The 17,846-nt window shown below is 46.0% G+C and overlaps 2 protein-coding genes across 2 annotated transcripts in view; one reads left to right on the forward strand and one right to left on the reverse strand.

Moving 5' to 3' along the window:
- LOC126176535 (peroxisomal leader peptide-processing protease-like) overlaps positions 1 to 17,846 on the forward strand; it is a 1,185,809-nt gene that overhangs the window by 407,622 nt on the left and 760,341 nt on the right. The window lies entirely within an intron of this gene.
- Positions 1 to 17,846, reverse strand: part of LOC126175730 (ion transport peptide) — a 356,525-nt gene that overhangs the window by 238,764 nt on the left and 99,915 nt on the right. The gene's annotated exons all lie outside the window — the stretch shown is intronic.

A 17,846-nucleotide genomic window follows, 5' to 3' on the forward strand; every position in this document is an offset into this window, starting at 1 on the left:
AAATCTGTCTCCAATCGAGCACGCATGGGACACCATCGGACGAGAACTCCCGCGTCATCTATAAACAGCATTACCCGTCCCTGAATTGACCGGCAAAGTGCAACACTTAGGGAACTCCGTCACACAAACTAACAAGCAGCACCTATACAACACGAATGCATGCACGTTTGCATTCAATATTCTGGCACTTAACACTGGTTATTAGTGTTCCAGCATTTCACATTTACAGTGGTTTATCTCACGCTTACATTAATCTCTGATCTTGCAGTGTTAATCACTTATATACATCTACATCTACATATATACTCCGCTAGCCACCAAGCGGTGTGTGGCGGAGGGCACAATTCGCGCGCCAAAATCATATTTACCCCCCTCTGCTCCACTCGCGGATCGCGCGAGGGAAAAACGACTGTCTGAACGCCTCAGTACGAGCTCTTATTTCCCTTATCTTTGAATGGTAATAACTGCGCGATTTGAAAGTTGATGGTAATACTATGTGCTCTACATCCTCGGTGGAGATCGGATTTCAGAATTTAGTGAGCAGCCCCTTCTGTTTAGCGCGCCGTCTATCTGCAAGTGTGTCCCACTTCAAACTTTCTATGAGATTTGTAACGCTTTCGCGACGACTGATGTACCAGTCACGAATCTTGCCGCTCTTCTTTGGACCTTCTCAATCTCTTGAATCAGACCCAACTGGTAAGGGTCCCATACAGACGAACAATACTGCAAGACTGGACGAACTAACGTATTGTAAGCTATTTCCTTTGTTGAAGGACTGCATCGCTTCAGCATTCTACCAATAAACCGCAATCTAGAGTTCGCCTCACCCGTTACTTGTGTAATCTGATCATTCCATTTGAGATCATTTCGAATAGTCACACCCAGATACTTGACGGACGTTACCGCTTCCAAAGACTGGGCATTTATTTTGTACTCGTACATTAATGGGGATTTTCGCCTTGTTGTATGCAGTAGGTTACACTTACTAATATTGACAAATAACTGCCAGTCATTACATCACGCATCTTCAAATCCTCATTGATTTCTTCACAATAGACGTTACATAAGACAGATGTATTCCAAACTTTAATTGGTCTACATTGATTATTTTTTGGTGCTGCTAGTTTTTGCCGTCAGTGTATGACGCGTCGTGTTTAAGAAAAGTAAGATAGTAGTTGTGATCACAAGACGATTGCATACCTTGTCAAAGTCATTTTTATCTCATTTCGGACATGCACCTTACAGATGAAACATCCGATTTCTTTGAGAAGGTGCTCTGGACTAGTATCGGGGGCGGGGCGCTTCGTGACCTGTGCGTCCGGCGGAGACGGGCCGTGAACTGGAGCGGGTGTTGGGAGCCAGAGCGGGTCACGACTCGCGCCGGAGCTCGGGTCTCGGTGCTCGCGGCGCGGCTGCGCCCTGTCCCGTGACGGTCGCGCTCGAGAGAAAGCCATGCACTGACTCACCGGCTATTAATAGCGCCGCCGGTGATTTCTACTCCGAGTCTCCCACTGCGAGCCGGGGTGACAGGTGAGCGCCCAAGGTAATTGAGCGGGCGGCCGCGCAAAAAGAAGAGCGCCCAGCGGAGGAAACCGCCGCGTCACCTGCGCAGCCGGTCCCCCGGTTATCGCCAGCACATCTGCGCCGCTAAATGGACCGGCGCACGCTGCATTAACGAGCCCCGCTTTAATTATGCCCGCCCCGGCCTCTTCTGAAAAGTCGCGGCCAGAACATGCCTTGTTGCTTGCAAATGAGTTACGCAGCCCGCCGCTCCTGCGCCAGGTGGCAGGTACCCACTAAGCTGAGAAGACAACCCGCCGACTACATCAGCACTTACCAGCCTCGCCACAGAATACTCTTCGACGCGAACTATTTTTACCACAGACGTTGTTTGCTGAACGTGATGTTACTCGCCAGACATAGAGAGCCGTCGGGTTTCGTAGATCGATTACCTCTGATATTAACTGCAAGATGCCTTTTACCCAAGAATTTATACTTGACGCATTTGATTAACAAATTTACGATTTTCTCCCACGATGTACACATTAACTGACTGAGCGTCTGAGCTCACCACAAAAATTTTTAATCATTATATTGAAAGAGTAAATTTGGTCGTTTTCAGCAGACGTAATTGGAGCAGAACCGGCACAAGCCGGTCATGTGACCCTCCTCCGCTGACGTAGTTTATAACAGTGAAGTGTGTGTCCCAGTCAGCTGTGTAGATCAACATGGTAATATGAGTAATGTGGGTACGTGACAGATTTACTAAACGGAACAATTGTCCTTGGACGTATCTGTGTCCACCTTGTGTGTGGTATTATAGATCGATACCACCCTCACCGGCGTCTCCACTCAGCAACAGAAATGCACGTTTCCGACAGACACCGGTAGCAGTCAGGCGGGGACCTGGCGAATCCCATGATTCGTGCCCGCTGAGCCACACCTTTGGCGCTCTGACTACGAGCGCCCGCTGCTGCTGTGATATAGGATGGCCGGCAGCAGCCACGTGGCCCAGTCGTGGTTCGTAGTCCTCGACAGTCTTCTAGTCAGCCTTGGACAGTTGGCTCGTTCATTAGTAACAGGAGCCTCACACTGCACAACGTCATTAGATTGCTCCTTCTAATAGTTGGACTGTATTGCTGTTTGTTCTTTTGTATACTTTCTTCACAACGCATGGAGAAAACTAAAAGTTAAGTAAAACTTTTGTTTACTATATTTACATGTTCGCTAATCATTTCAGCCCTTGTCCTCCTTCTCTACAATGACAGCTGCTACATCACTCTACAGCCCGAAATAGTACACAACATTGTGAATGAAGGTGTCCGATTTTTTGTTGTATGAACGTGGACTTTCAAACATTCTACACAGTCCAATCACATTAATGTGAGCATAACCTATGTTGAATGTCAATGTGCAAAAACCACTCACAGACAGTAGGTAGCAGCACGAACAGTGGAGAGTACATAAAGCTTATCGGTGGGAGGGGTGAAGAGGGGGAGGTGGAGCGGGAGACGCGGGAAACACTGCAGTCGTTGTCGTAATGCGGAAACGGAGGGACTTATCTGGTGGTTGTGGTGGTTAGTGTTTAACGTCCCGTCGACAACGAGGTCATTAGAGACGGAGCGCAGGACTTATCTGACGTCCTAAACAGCATGATCATTGGCTTTTGGGCCAAGAGTGGAAGTGGAAGAATTTACGAAACGGCTAAGTTTGTAGACCGTTCCGGTGCCGCCGTGATTAAAGTATACCGTGCGTGGCAAAATGACCATACCCAAAACCGGCACCGAGGCGACAGTGGTGCACCATGGGCCTTTGATGACAGGAGTGAACGATGGCTGCAGAGATATATACGGAAAAACAGACGTGCAACTGTTGAGCAACTGACAGCCCAGATGAATCATGGGGCTATCAACATTACCTCCTCAACGACTGTTCAGCAAACTTTGCTGCGTGTGTGCCTCTGCAAAAGGCGCCTGGCTTAGGCAACCGATGCTAACTACTGTTCATCGGTGACGAAGAGTGGAATTTGCACGCCAGCACCGCACCTGGAAGTCCACTGGGTGGCGACAGTTGGCGATTTTAAACGAGTCACATTTTATGCTCCCTCGGACAGATGGCCATTGGCATCACGACGCTGCAAAAATCGTTGGAAGGGTCCAGGCTGCAGGAGGGAGCGTTGTGGTCTGGAGAATGTTGTAGTGGCATTCCTTGGGTGACTTCGTCATTCCAGGAGGTACAGTGGATCAATGCAAATATGCATCTAACCTTGGGGACTTTGTCCACTTCTGCATGCAGTTTGTGATTTCCTCAGCATGCTGGCATTTACCAGCAGGAAAATGCAACGCGTCACACAGATCGCAGAGTAAGTGCGTTGGTTTTATTTAAGAGCACCAGGATGAGATTACCGTAGTGTCCTGGCCATCAAACTCCCAGGATCTGAACTGAATCGAGAATCTGTGGGGCCAGTTTGATAACGCTGTTCGCTCCATGGATCATGAACTGAGAAACCTAGCGCAACTGGCAAGGCGCTGGAGTTGATATAGCTCAACATGGCTGGTGGTACCTTTAAGAATCTCACTCACACCCTTCCTGCGCGTCCGAGCTGCAAGACATGATTATTCGAACTTTTAACAGGTGGTGACATTAGTGTGACTGAACCGTGTACAAGCAATGGTGTACCGCTCACAGCCATGTAATAATACATAAGATTCTATCTGACAGGGACCGGAGACGAGTATCATCGTTTTGTCAATGACAGTTGTTTTTAAATCAAATAAGAAGTACTGCTTTCAGCGAATGCAGGTGGATCTCAACCAGTTTCCGAGCGGACGTTGTGAAACGAAGTACATGCATTGGAAATTTGATGTCGGGTATCTCGGGAAAGGCCATTACTCACACTGGCCCTTTAGTCTGGACTAAAAACAGACTCTGAACACTAGCTGACTGAAGGCATGCTGAGTGGTGCGGTGAAGTTCTATTTTGCCCCTGTTCAGGTGATGGATGGCATCGGGTGCAACGACGACCCAGTGAGATGCTTAACGCTCAACGCGTGAGGAATGTAGTTCGAGCCAGAGATGATACTGTGATGTTTTGGGGGTGTTCTTCGTACCATGACTTGGACCCATTCATTCAGGATCGACGGTGAAGATTTCAGTACTCTCGTTGACCCTTTTGTAAACCCTCGTCGCCAGTTTTGTAAAGTCTTCGTCGCTACTGCTGTGGAGGCCGAGTTGCCACTGTTGCTACGATAGGCCGAGTTTGTGAGTTCGTGAAACGGCTTCTGGTGCAGTACACCGCTAAGACAATTTCTCCCCGCTACTATTACACAGTTCGCTGATAACCACGCAGTTGAGCGCCCCTCAAACCAAAAATATTACACAGTTATGGCCCAGAGTCAGGTAACTGGACAGGACGAAGGTTCTACAACACTCAAATAAATTAGTAACAAAGTCACACAAATGAGTTAAAAAGGTTTACTTATCTCTGTGACTAGTCTGAATCAAGAAATTTGCTACACTGCTTGTAATATAACGCAACAAAGGCCCTCAATGGCTAAGTGCAAATAATCGTAGGTAAACTTCTCAGTACGTAGCAAATACAATTTACAACTAAACGATGTTGCCTGTCTTCGTCATCCCTGGACGATGATCTATAACCAAGTGGGCGAGAGCTGCTCTTCTACCTTCCGAGTAGGCTCTGTCCGTTATCGTCCAGTCACTGGTGGATTGTACTCGGCTGGCAGTTGCCCGAGGCAAAGACGATATCTTAATCCTCAGCGCAGTCCGTGTCGCTGGTGGAACTCGCGCAAGTGGCGAGTCTCTATGGCACTGGCATTAGCTCACATCTTTTGCCCTGGCTGTGTATTGTTCAGACGACATAAAAGACCCACTGTTGCCCTTTCTTGTACATCTTCACGATAAGTGGGCCTTGTACTGTGAACACTGCAATTTTCCAGGATCACAACAGATCACTGCATGCTTACGTTCCCGCATCGAGGAGCACCTCGACTGTCCCGCTAAATCACACGGTCTCAGCACTGCAGAGAATGTCCGGGACTATCTGTAACAGTCGGTGAAACGTAGCGCTAGATGTCGCCGCAGCTTGATAGCTCTACGAATTCAACCACCAATGAGCGACTTAAGCAGGATATGGCATACCGCTAGAAACTCTTGGAGTCTCTTCGTCGCCAAACTGAGGACATCATCAAGCTTCGTGGCGGTGTTCCAAGGTAACAGCGAGACATATGCTGGAGGGATTCATTTTTTTGTCATGTGTGCTTAGTAATTTATTGACATACGTCCAAACGGCATAGCTCCTTTCTAACATTCTGTCACGTCCACGTCGATGCGGTTTACTGCGCTGATTCCATTCAACTACACTACTGGCCAGTAAAATTGCTGCACCACGAAGATGACGTGCTACAGACGCGAAATTTAACCGACAGGAAGAAGATGCTGTGGACCGACGTTGCCTGGTGAAACGTTGTTGTGATGCCTCGTGTAAGGAGGAGAAATGCGTACCATCACGTTCCCGTCTTTGAAAAAAGGTCGGATTGTAGCCTATCGAGATTGCGGTTTATCGTATCGCGACATTGCTGCTCGCGTTGGTCGAGATCCAATGACCGTTAGCAGAATATCGAATCGGTGGATTCAGGAGGGTAATACGGAACGCCGTGCTGGATCCCAACGGCCTTGTATCACTAGCAGTCGAGATGACAGGCATCTTATCCGCATGGCTGTAACGGATCGGGCAGCCACGTCTCGATCCCTGAGTCAACAGATGGGGACGTTTGCAAGACAACAACCATCTCCACGAACAGTTCGACGACGTTTGCAGCAGCATGGACTATCAGCTCGGAGACCATGGCTGCGGTTACCCTTGACGCTGCATCACAGACAGGAGCGCCTGCGATGGTGTACTCAACGACGAACATGGGTGCACGAATGGCAAAACGTCATATTTTCGGATGAATCCAGGTTCTGTTTACAGCATCATGATGGTCGCATCCGTGTTTGGCGACATCGCTGTGAACGCACATTGGAAGCGTGTATTCGTAATCGCCATACTGGCGTATCACCCGGCGTGATTGTATGGGATGTCATCGGTTACACGTCTCGGTCACCTCTTGTTCGCATTGACGTCACTTTGAACAGTGACGTTACATTTCAGGTGTGTTACGACGCGTGGCTCTACCCTTCATTCGATCCTCCCGAAACCCTACATTTCAGCAGGATAATGCACGACCGCATGTTGCAGGTCCTGTACGGGCCTTTCTGGATATAGAAAATGTTCGACTGCTGCCCTGGCCAGCACATTCTCCAGATCTCTCACCAATTGAAAACGTCTGGTCAATGGTGGCTGCGCAACTGGCTCGTCACAATACGCCAGTCACTACTCTTGATGAACTTTGGTATCGTGTTGAAGCTGCGTGGGCAGCCATCCAAGCTCTGTTTGACTCAATGCCCAGGCGTATCAGGGCCGTTATTACGGCCAGAGGTGGTTGTTCTGGGTACTGATTTCATAGGATCTATTCACCCAAATTGCGTGAAAATATAATCACATGTCAGTTCTAGTATAATATATTTGTCCAATGAATATCCGTTTATCATCTGCATTTCTTCTTGGTGTAGCAATTTTTATTGGCCAGTAGTGTAAGAACGCAGCCTTATTACCACGAATTACGTGAGCAGTGGACGGTCTCGTGACCGTCTGGTACCAGATCTACACAGTCTACAGCGCACTAATGTGGCCAGTGTGTTCTTATAAGGGGGTGAATAATATTTGGTCTGGTGAACTTATTATGCTGATGAACGTCATCATGAAAAAAGAAACCACTCAGATGTTTGTTACGTAACGCTCAGGAAGCGCTGTGTTGTTGAATGTGTGTGGATTGAAAGTTTAATATTCCAGAAGAGAAAACAAAGAGAGAAATGAGGATGAGGTCCGCGTATCTAGACGTGAGTGTTAGGCAGTGCGGGTAAAGAGGCCCGAGCAGAGCGGCCGTTGACACCGGTAGGTGTGTCGCCTCGGCAGGCAGGTGTTCACAAAGTGCCCGGCCGCAGCCGGCACCGACACCACCTCAATGGCCTCTTTCTCAATGGAGCCCGGCCACACCCTCGCCTCGGCCGTGACCTCGGCAGCGCTCGGCCCCGCTCCGCTCTGCTAGACCCTTCTTCGCCTCCTGTCCGCTCCTCTACTCGACTGCAGACGCCGTGAACGTTCTTCTCTCGTCGTACAGGAGATCATTTTGCAGGTAATCGTTCCTTGCACTTGTTCCCATAAAACTGGAGAAAACTGCACAGACGACAATGAAATGGCAAATGGACACGGGAGTTGGATATGTTGCAATAATACTGTACAGCTACAAAAAACTATCAACCATATCAACGTTGCTGCAATCCGCATTAGGAATCGGCAGCGACGAGAATAAATCTGTAACTCATAAGGTGATTTCTCTGCGAGCGTACTTCGAGATGTCTCTGAGACCCCTAAGTTCAAAAACCGAGTTTTAATGCGCAAATCATTTGAAATTTTTAATTTAAGTTATATCATATTTTTTTAACAATCATCACGTGTTGTTTAAATACTCCTTGTTGATGTTACTGCACTAAATAAAGCCTGCGTGCTTTACTTTCTATCACGCAAAATCACTAGTGTATTTTTTACACAGTAGGCCTGCACATAGACGAAGTATTAGAACTGGATTTTACATCGTGAAAAATTAAAGTATCTTTATAGCAAGTAAGTTTTCACATGAAACTAAATTCCAGAATTTAAACTTGGACATAGAAATTACCCTCGGTAAGTATAAAAAGGAAGCCCGCAAAAATGGTATTCAGTGCTGCGATATACATCTTTATCACCACTCAGAACTCATTTGATTTTAACTAACACCTTAAGCATTTTATTGTGAAAACAGAAAGGCCCCATCACGTCCTGAATTCTTCCTCTGAATGTTTCCTCTCTTAGCGAAACTGTGATCGCCGGCTATTGCAAAATAGTTTTTTTCCCCTTTTATTCCTTGATCTGTCTAATTGTTATCTTCCTCCATCCACGGACTTACAACGCTATCAAACTTGGGCTCGTTAAAACTGACACCCCCCCCCCCCCCCCCACCCCGCAAAGAGACTCAACTGCTGTGGTCATAAGTCCCCTAGAACTTAGAACTACTTGAACCTAACTAACCTAAGGACATCACACACATCCATGCCCGAGGCAGGATTCGAACCTGCGACCGTAGCGGTCGTGCGGTTCCAGACTGTAGCGCCTTTAACCGCGCGGCCACTCCGGCCGGCTATACTGATGTAAACAGATACTTAGTTCGTGTCTCCGAGCGGTTCTAGGCACTTCAGTCTGGAACCGCGTGACCGCTACAGTCGCAGGTTCGAATCCTGCCTCGGGCATGGATGTGTGTGATGTCCTTAGATTAGTTAGGTTTAAGTAGTTCTAAGTTCTAGGGGACTGATGACCTCAGCAGTTAAGTCCCATAGTGCTCAGAGCCATTTGAACCATTTGAACAGATACTTAGTTCGTCCGCAACTCGTGGTCGTGCGGTAGCGTTCTCGCTTCCCACGCCTGGGGTCCCGGGTTCGATTCCCGGCGGGGTCAGGGATTTTCTCTGCCTCGTGATGACTAGGTGTTGTGTGATGTCCTTAGGTTAGTAAGGTTTAAGTAGTTCTAAGTTCTAGGGGACTGATGACCATAGATGTTAAGTCCCATAGTGCTCAGAGCCATTTAGATACTTAGTTCACCAGGCGTGGTTTAGAGACCCCAACACATCTCGATTACACGTGTCAACAACAAACAAAGAAGATGATCCGCAAAATATTTTGGAGTTGGTCATTTAAGTAGGGTAGAGGGAATGTAGTAGCATTCCGCCAGAACTGACTTTGGAGGGCGAATTCGAAAATTTTCGCACGGGCTGAGGGACAACACCTCTTGAGCTACGGGTTAAACAAAAATTGGTGAGGTGTCGGCAGGATAGGGAAGGGAATGGGCTAACTCGGAAGTTTGCTCTGGATGCCACTTCCCCTGGTTAAAGTTTGTGCTGAGACAGTGAGAGAAGACAAGTAAGATAGCCAGCAAAGCTATATATTTATGGCCGCAACCAGTCGCATAACATTATTGATTAAGGTGTTCATGTGTTGTGGTCTTTCGTTCATCATCTTGTGCCTTATTTGTAGTCAGACAACAACATCTGAATGTTATGAAAGGAAATAATACCTACTCTGACTTAGGTAGCTGTCTGTCTGCTGTTGCTGTCATCTCTATGTTTAGTGGTAGGCGGCTATATTCAGGTGATGCACTTATCATGAGGAAATACCGCCTGGCATTGTATGGACGCATTCCTTATGCTCTTGTGGTGTGACGTTGTAGCACAGTACTCACTTCTCGTACAATATTATCGCTTCCACTGTGTTCATGAGCTCATACACTACAGCTCACACTGAGTAAACACTTTTTGTTTTCGTATGTCCACACTTTTCGGACGATATTGTTTTTCAAATCGATGATATCTAATATTTATCTGAGTGCAGATATATCATTTCTCTTTACTTTTTCCTGCTTACTGGAGAGAAAAGGATGTATGAAGATCATTATTCCTTAAGTAGCTGTAATTACATCTCTGTACGCTGTAATAATCAAAACAAAAATTTATATTTACTTGAAAGCCATAAACAGTAAAAATTTTCCAACCCTTGGCACAGGGGCATTTGATCTTTCTAGTAAGAATTTATAAGTTAAGGTGCATTCTTAAAAAGTGAGCTACTATACACCTGCTGAACAGTTAAACTCATAGTAGGACAGTGGTGCCGAATGAACTCAGGATCTATAAATTAACCTGGGAAATTCAACTGCGAACATCAATTGTAAAAACGGTTTTGAATGTCGGCTATACCCAACGAATTGGTTTCTACGTGCACTGAAGTGACAAAATTCATGTGATTGCGATATGCACATATACAGATGGGTGTAGTATCGCGTACATAAGGAATAAGGGGGCAGTGCCTTGGCGGACCTGTCACTTGTACTCAGGTGATTATGGCCGCCCGACGGCGAATAACAAATTGTGAACGCGGAGTGATACTTGAAGCTAGACGCATGGGACATTCCATTTCGGAAATCGTTAGAGAATTCTGTACTACGAGATCCACAGTGTCAAGAGTGTGCCGAGAATACCAAATTCCAGGCATTACCTCTCAGCACGCACAACGCAGCGGGACGTATCAGTTGGGACAGTGCTACGAAATCTGGCGTTATTGTGCTATGCCAGCAGACGACCGACGCGAGTGTCTTTGCTAACAGCAGGACATCGCCTGCGTTGCAGGCCTCGTGACGTTTACACAGGATGAACTGGGTCCTCTGGTCCAACTGAACCTATCATTGATTGGAAATGGTCATGTTCTGCTACTTGGAGACCGTCTGCAGCCATTCATGGTCTTCAAGTGCGCAAAAGACGATGTATGACAATGAATCATGTTACCGGACTACAGAACATTTTGGACAATCCGAGCGAATGATTTGGCCACCCAGATCACCCTATATGAATCCCATTGAACATTTATGGGACATAATCGAGAGGTCATTTCGCGCAAAAAATCCTGCACCGACAACACTTTCGCACCATGGCTCAATATTTCCGTAGGGAATTTCCAACGTCTTGTTGAGTCCATGCCATGTCTGGTTACTGCGCTAAGCCGGGCCAAAGGAGGTTCGGACACTATATTAGGAGGCATCCCTTGACCTCTGTCACTTCGGTGTACACTAGGGCGTTCCAGCGTAGTTATTAAACTCTTCGTGAACAATCCGGCAATAGCGTCGACGGATATGGTATGCCTCACCTACGTTGATAACAAATCCTGATCTATGTTATCTAAATAAGTGCTCTTGCGTACTGTTACTGAAAAAGTGTAGGGAACACATATCCTTCCATGTTTCTGCCGTTCTCCATGAAGATATCGTTCGACGCATTGCCACCTGAACCTCTTCATTTTGAAGGTTAGCTCTCGGAATGTGTACATTGTCCGAATTTTCCCTCAGCTATCTCAGTGTAATGTGTGCTCATCGTATAGACTGCATCCTGTCTCTGTTACAAGTATGTAGGTCATTATTCTTCTGCTCTTTTGTTGAATTGTATTCTGAGCACCAGCGGATTATGTAGTGTGCGAACTCTGACGTAAGGAAAACGAGATGGATATTGCAGATTTATGTACTTAATAAATATATTCAGTTAATGGCAGTCGCTTTCAAAGTAGTTCCCATTCGAGTTCCCAAGTTTGCGTTCCTTCCTTTCACAGTTCAAAGTATTCTTCTCTGTGTATGCATAGGAACTAGACGCTTTTTCCCCATCAGCGCAGCATAGGAACACGTCTGTAGTAGACTGCTCGTCCTTTATGACTTTAATAATGGATTCTGATGAAGCTCTTCGCAGCGTAAGGTACAGTGCAAGATCGAATAAGAATTCTTAGAAACGCAAGTAGTTTCATTCTCTTATGCTAATATAGTATGCTTTTAAATCACGCATGGTCTTTGTAATAAAATTTAATCTATTGGTTGGTTCGTGAAAATTGCAGAAATTACTTGAAATAATATTTCTGGGTACTAGTTTTTCACGAATACTAGCGTGTAACGATGGTGATTAACAGCTGATATTACTTAAAATAAGAATGTTTTGCGTCTGAGCCACTTCCATAATTATGCTCGAAGTTTAAAAGAAGCGTTGCGTTTGCGACATCTATGAGTACAGTGTAGAAGTTTATCTTCTCTTAACAAATTTCAGAGTCCGTTCTGCGAGACAGTTTCTAAGCGTTTATGCAGGATGACACATACGACTGTTTCCAATGGTCAGTAAATAAGCTTGTAGCTTCTACAGTAGATTATATGTTGCGTTTATAATTTTCTGAACGTTGTAAAGAAGTCTTTAGATGCTTCGCACACATCTGCTTGAAATAAATTTGGCCTGAACTCCCAGCTCAGTGCCAAGCTTTCAGGCCGCCATGGCAACGGACAGCGAGGTAAAGATACAGATTCAGTTTAGTCGTCAGTGTGATTCTGGACTGCTACTCCCATTCGCATTTTCATCAGTCTCATAACTTCTACCACATAATTTCAGAAAATGAAATTTCATATTTTGTGGCTCTTGGCCGTGAAAACCTAGATGGGTGTTCATAATACTAAAGCATATCCCTGTTCAGTCACAAACATTATTTTATTTTTAATGTGTGTTGTTTTATGCAAATAAATAGGAACAATGAAATGTTCTGGGAAATAAAAACTGTTTGGCGGATCGGGATTCCAAAATGGATCCTTGGCAAGCCCAGAAATGTTCTTGCCGACTGAGCTGTCGAGCCACGACTCTCGACCCACCCTCAAAGCTTCATTTCATAAATAAGGAAGCTTCATCTGCAGTGCCTTGTAATCCTATTAATCCAGAAGTAACAGAGTCGTACCTTCCGGATCGACTGGTCGGTCTATTTTGTACCTATCAAAAAACTGGATTCGCTTTTATGTGCTTGTGACCTGAACCTCGGCTAGAGATGATAGGTGCGATGTACCATGTACAATGAAGCTGCAGCTGTTTTATCTACCGAACGCTGAGGAAGTGCGGCACCTGCTATATGCTGACGCATCAGTGGACTACAACAAGATATAGTAGCAACAAGCTATGGCGCATGTTTGGTTCTGAAAGTAGTTGTAAGGTTGTAGGACGACTTGTAAAATAATGCATTACGAAAACGAGATGGATCCAATTATTAATTAAATCCGTATCAAAAAGAGAAATGGGCCATATAAGCGTATTAGAACCGATACGAACATTAAACAACAGATAGGGTAATTTGGCATGTTCCATGAAGACGTGACTTTGGAGACGCTATCTACACAACCATTCACATGAATAACGTTAGTCGTAGCTCTGACGCTAGATGTCAAGACTCAATGCAGACCTTCCAGAAAGCGAGTGGAAAGCGAACTTTGTTTTAGTTTCGTAATGCACCGTGAAGTGATTGCGTCAAGGAAACTTGACCTGAACCTCGCGTTGCGTTTAAAAGCATCGAGTGTTGTGAACCCTGCCCTGTACTCCACAGTGCTGTTGACCACACTCTATTCCATTAACGTGTAGTACGTGGCAGTAGCTTTGGATATTTGTAGCTTCTGCAAATCATAACTCAGATGGCGGCTGGAAGCGACATAAGGAGAGATGTGGGGAGAACTGGCCGTGCAGTTCGAAGTACGACGTCATGTTTGTTTTATTGTTCTGCGCGTTAAGTAAGGAGTGTCTTATCCACTTTCCCGAACCAGGTCGCTCGATCCAATCAAAGGCGTTTCCAATTCTGTTGTGTAAAAGAATTTTCGTCTCCATAATTTGGTGTACATTTGCTGATCAACAGTACGCCAGTGATCTGGGGTGATTCCCAGCGCACTGCCCTTTGTGCCGTGAAATAAGGAAGGCATGTTAGTGTAATGTCTCGGTCATCTACTATGGAGCACAAGTTCATCTGGATAAGAGTGAGGGGGCATTTAGGTAACATCGTTGTCAGAGGAACGATCTCAGTAATCTAAACCAGTATAGCCGGGCGGGGTTTTTACTTTCCCCGCCAATTTTGACGTCATCATCCCACTGGTCAGTCATCTTCAAAATGTTCAAATGTGTGTGAAATCTTATGGGACTTAACTGCTAAGGTCATCAGTCCCTAAGCTTACACACTACTTAACCTAAATTATCCTAAGCACAAACACACACACCCACGCCCGAGGGAGGACTCGAACCTCCACCGGGATCAGCCGCACAGTCCATGACTGCAGCGCCCAGACCGCTCGGCTAATCCCGCGCGGCCCAATCATATTGAACACACTGTGGAGTGGACACGCATGACGGATCATTGAACCGAAAACTGGCGCTTACAATTGATTCTGAATCGTGATACACTACAGGAATTTCACATGAAACATTTTCAAAAATGGTTCAAATGGCTTTAAGCACTATGGGACTTAACATCTGAGGTTATCCGTCCCCTAGACTTTGAACGACTTAAACCTAACTGACCTAAGGACATCACACAGATCCATGCCCGAGGCAGGACTCGAACCTGCGACCGTAGCAGCACCTCGGTTCCGGACTGAAACGCCTAGAACCGCTCGGCCACAGCGGCTGGCGAAAACTATTTCAAATAATTTTCTCATTCATTTATTGTTTTTTTTTATTCATTCGCTAAACATTCAGTTAGCAGAGGAATAAAGATAAAATTGTTTCTATACACACTGGGCAACATTCGTGTAGTAATCTTCTATAGACTTTGATAAAATAAAAGTGATGATCGGATCTCGAACACGGGACGCAAGAGTGTGAAGCAGCGACACTATCCACTTTGCCACCGCTGCGGTTGAACTATTTACTCGTTAAAAGGGACATAAAATGCCTCCAAAACTTTGACCTCGTTTTCGCAGAAGCAGTCGAGTTTCTACGGATAGGCCGAGACACATGATCGCTTATGTTGGCCTCTCTACAGTCGAATAAAGTTTCTGGGAAATCGAGTTATGGCACTTGCCATATTCTCCTGAAAGTCTCTTGGAAGATGTACGGGAGTGTTTGGAACAGACGATGAAAAGTGGCAATCAGCATCCGCCAAATTGGTCCCTCACTAGATCTAATCATCAGTGAGTTCAAATCAAATGGCTCTGAACGCTATGGGACTTAACAGCTGAGTTCATTAGTCCCCTAGAACTTAGAACTAATTAAACCCAACTAACCTAAGGACATCACACACATCCATGCCCGAGGCAGGATTCGAACCTGCGACCGTAGCGGTCACGCGGTTCCAGACTGAAGCGCCTAGAACCGCACGGCCACACCGGCCGGCATCATCAGTGAGTGCCTTCAGCAGGTATGGCTTACATGTAGGAAGTTGTGATCTCTGTTTCTCTCCGAGAGGTAATTGTTGGTTGGTTGATTTGAGGTATGGGACCAAAGAGCGAGGTCATCGGTCCCATCGCGATAGGGAAGGGTAGGGACGGATATTGAAGGAACTCGGCCGTGCCATTTCAAAGGAACCATCCTGTCATTTCCCAGAAGCGATTTAGGGAAATCACGGAAAACCTAAATCAGGAGCGGTAGTGGTACACGGTGTTATACTGAGGTACCAAAAGCCATTTGATAGCGATATGCACATATACAGATAGCAGAAGTATTGCTTACAGAAGATAGGAAAGGTCAGTGCATTGGTGGAGCTGCCATTTTTAAAGGTTCCGACGTGATTATGGCGGCATGTCGGTAATTAACAGACTCTGAATCTGGAATGGTAGTTGGAGCTAGACGCATGGAGATTTCCATTTCGGAAATCGTTAGGTAATTCAGTACCCCGAGATCAACAGTGTAATGAGGGTGCCGCGAATACCAGATTTCAGGCCTCTCACCACGGACAGTGTAGTGGCCGACGGCCTTCACTTAACGACCGAGAGCAGTGGCTTTTATGTAGAGTTGCCAGTGCTAACAGACAAGCAAAAGTACGTGAAATAACGGCGAAATCAATTTGAAACGTATGATGGACGTAGCCGTTAGGACATTCCCGTGGCGAAATGTGGCGTTAATGGGCTTTGATAGCAGACGACAGACGCCAGTGCCTTTGCTCAGCCTGACATCTTTTCGCGCCTTTCCTGGGATCGTGACCATATCGACTGCATTACCGTGGCGTGGTCGGATGAGTCCATATTTCAGTTAGTAAGAGCTGACGGCAGGGTTCGAGCGAGGCGCAGACGCCACGAAGCCAAGGAGCCCAGTTGTCAACAAGGCACTGTGCGAGCTGGTGATGGTGGCTTCATAATGGTGTGTTGTGTTTACCGGAATTGGCGGGGTCCTATGATTATGATCGGGTACTTGGAGACCATCTGCAGCCATTGATGGAGTTCATGTTCTCAAACAACGATGCAATATTTATGGATGACAATGCACCATGTCAGCTGGCCACAATTGTTCGCGATTGGTTTGAAGAACATTCTGGGCAATTCGAGCGGCTGATTTTACCACCCAGATCGCCCGACGTTAATCCGATCACACATTTATGAGTCATTATCGAGAGGTCAGTTAATGCACAAAATCCTGCACACAACACACTCGCAGTTACGGAGGGCTATAGAGGCAGTATGGGTCAATATTTCTGCATGGGACGTCCAGCGAGTAATTGAGTCGATGCCACGTCGAGTTGCTGCACTACGCCGGGCAAGAGGAGTTACGATACGATATGAGAAGGTATCCCATGACTTTTGCCACCTCAGTGTGGACGAGTAATTTTTTGTGTGTCGTTGCTATCTCTCTGGCCCTCTTTGTGCATGATATAAAACAGGCTCTAGATACCAGCTCCCAGGTTGATGCCGTATTTCCCGACTTTAGAAAGGCGTTCGACTCAGTTCCGCACTGTCGCTTGCTACAAAAAGTGCGCGCTTACGGTCTATCCAGTGACATATGCGGTTGGATACAAAGTTTTCTAACAGACAGGGAGCAGTATGTCGTCCTGAACTGGGTGACATCAACAGAAACAAGAGTAACTTCAGGGCAGCGTAATAGGTCCTCTGCTTTCTACGATTTACATAAACGGTCTGGTTGATGGTATTGACAGCGGCCTTAGACTGTTTGCCGATGAAGCTGTGGTGTACAGGAAAGTAGTATCACACGAAAGTTGTGAACAAATCAATGAGGATTTGCAGAAAATAAATGCGTGGTGTAATGACTGGCAGTTATCTCTCAATATTAGTAAGTGTAACCTACTGCGTATAACAAGGCGAAAATTCCCATTAATGTACGAGTACAAAATAAATGATCAGTCTTTGGAAGCGGTAACATTAGTCAAGTATCTGTGTGTGACTATTCGAAATGATCTCAAATGGAATGATCAGATTACACAAGTAACGGGTGAAGCGAACTCTAGATTGCGGTTTATTGGTAGAATCCTGAAGCGATGCAGTCCTTCAACAATACGATAGTTCGTCCAGTCTTATTGTTCGTCTGTATGGGACCCTTACCAGTTGGGTCTGATTCAAGAAATTGAGAAGGTCCAAAGAAGAGCGGCAAGATTCGTGACTGGTACATTTAGCCATCGCGAGAGAGTTACAAATCTCATAGAAAATTTGAAGTGGGACACAATTGCAGATAGACGGCGCGCTAAACAGAAGGGGCTGCTCACTAAATTCTGAAATCCAATCTTCACCGACGATGTAGAGCATATATTATTATCACCAACTTTCAAATCGCACAATGATCATCATTCAAAGATAAGGGAAATAAGAGCTCGTACTGAGGCGTTCAGACAGTCGTTTTTCGCTCGTGCGATCCGCGAGTGGGACAGAGGGGGGGG

Source organism: Schistocerca cancellata, chromosome 3 (assembly GCF_023864275.1).
Source record: "Schistocerca cancellata isolate TAMUIC-IGC-003103 chromosome 3, iqSchCanc2.1, whole genome shotgun sequence".
NCBI lineage: Eukaryota > Metazoa > Arthropoda > Insecta > Orthoptera > Acrididae > Schistocerca > Schistocerca cancellata.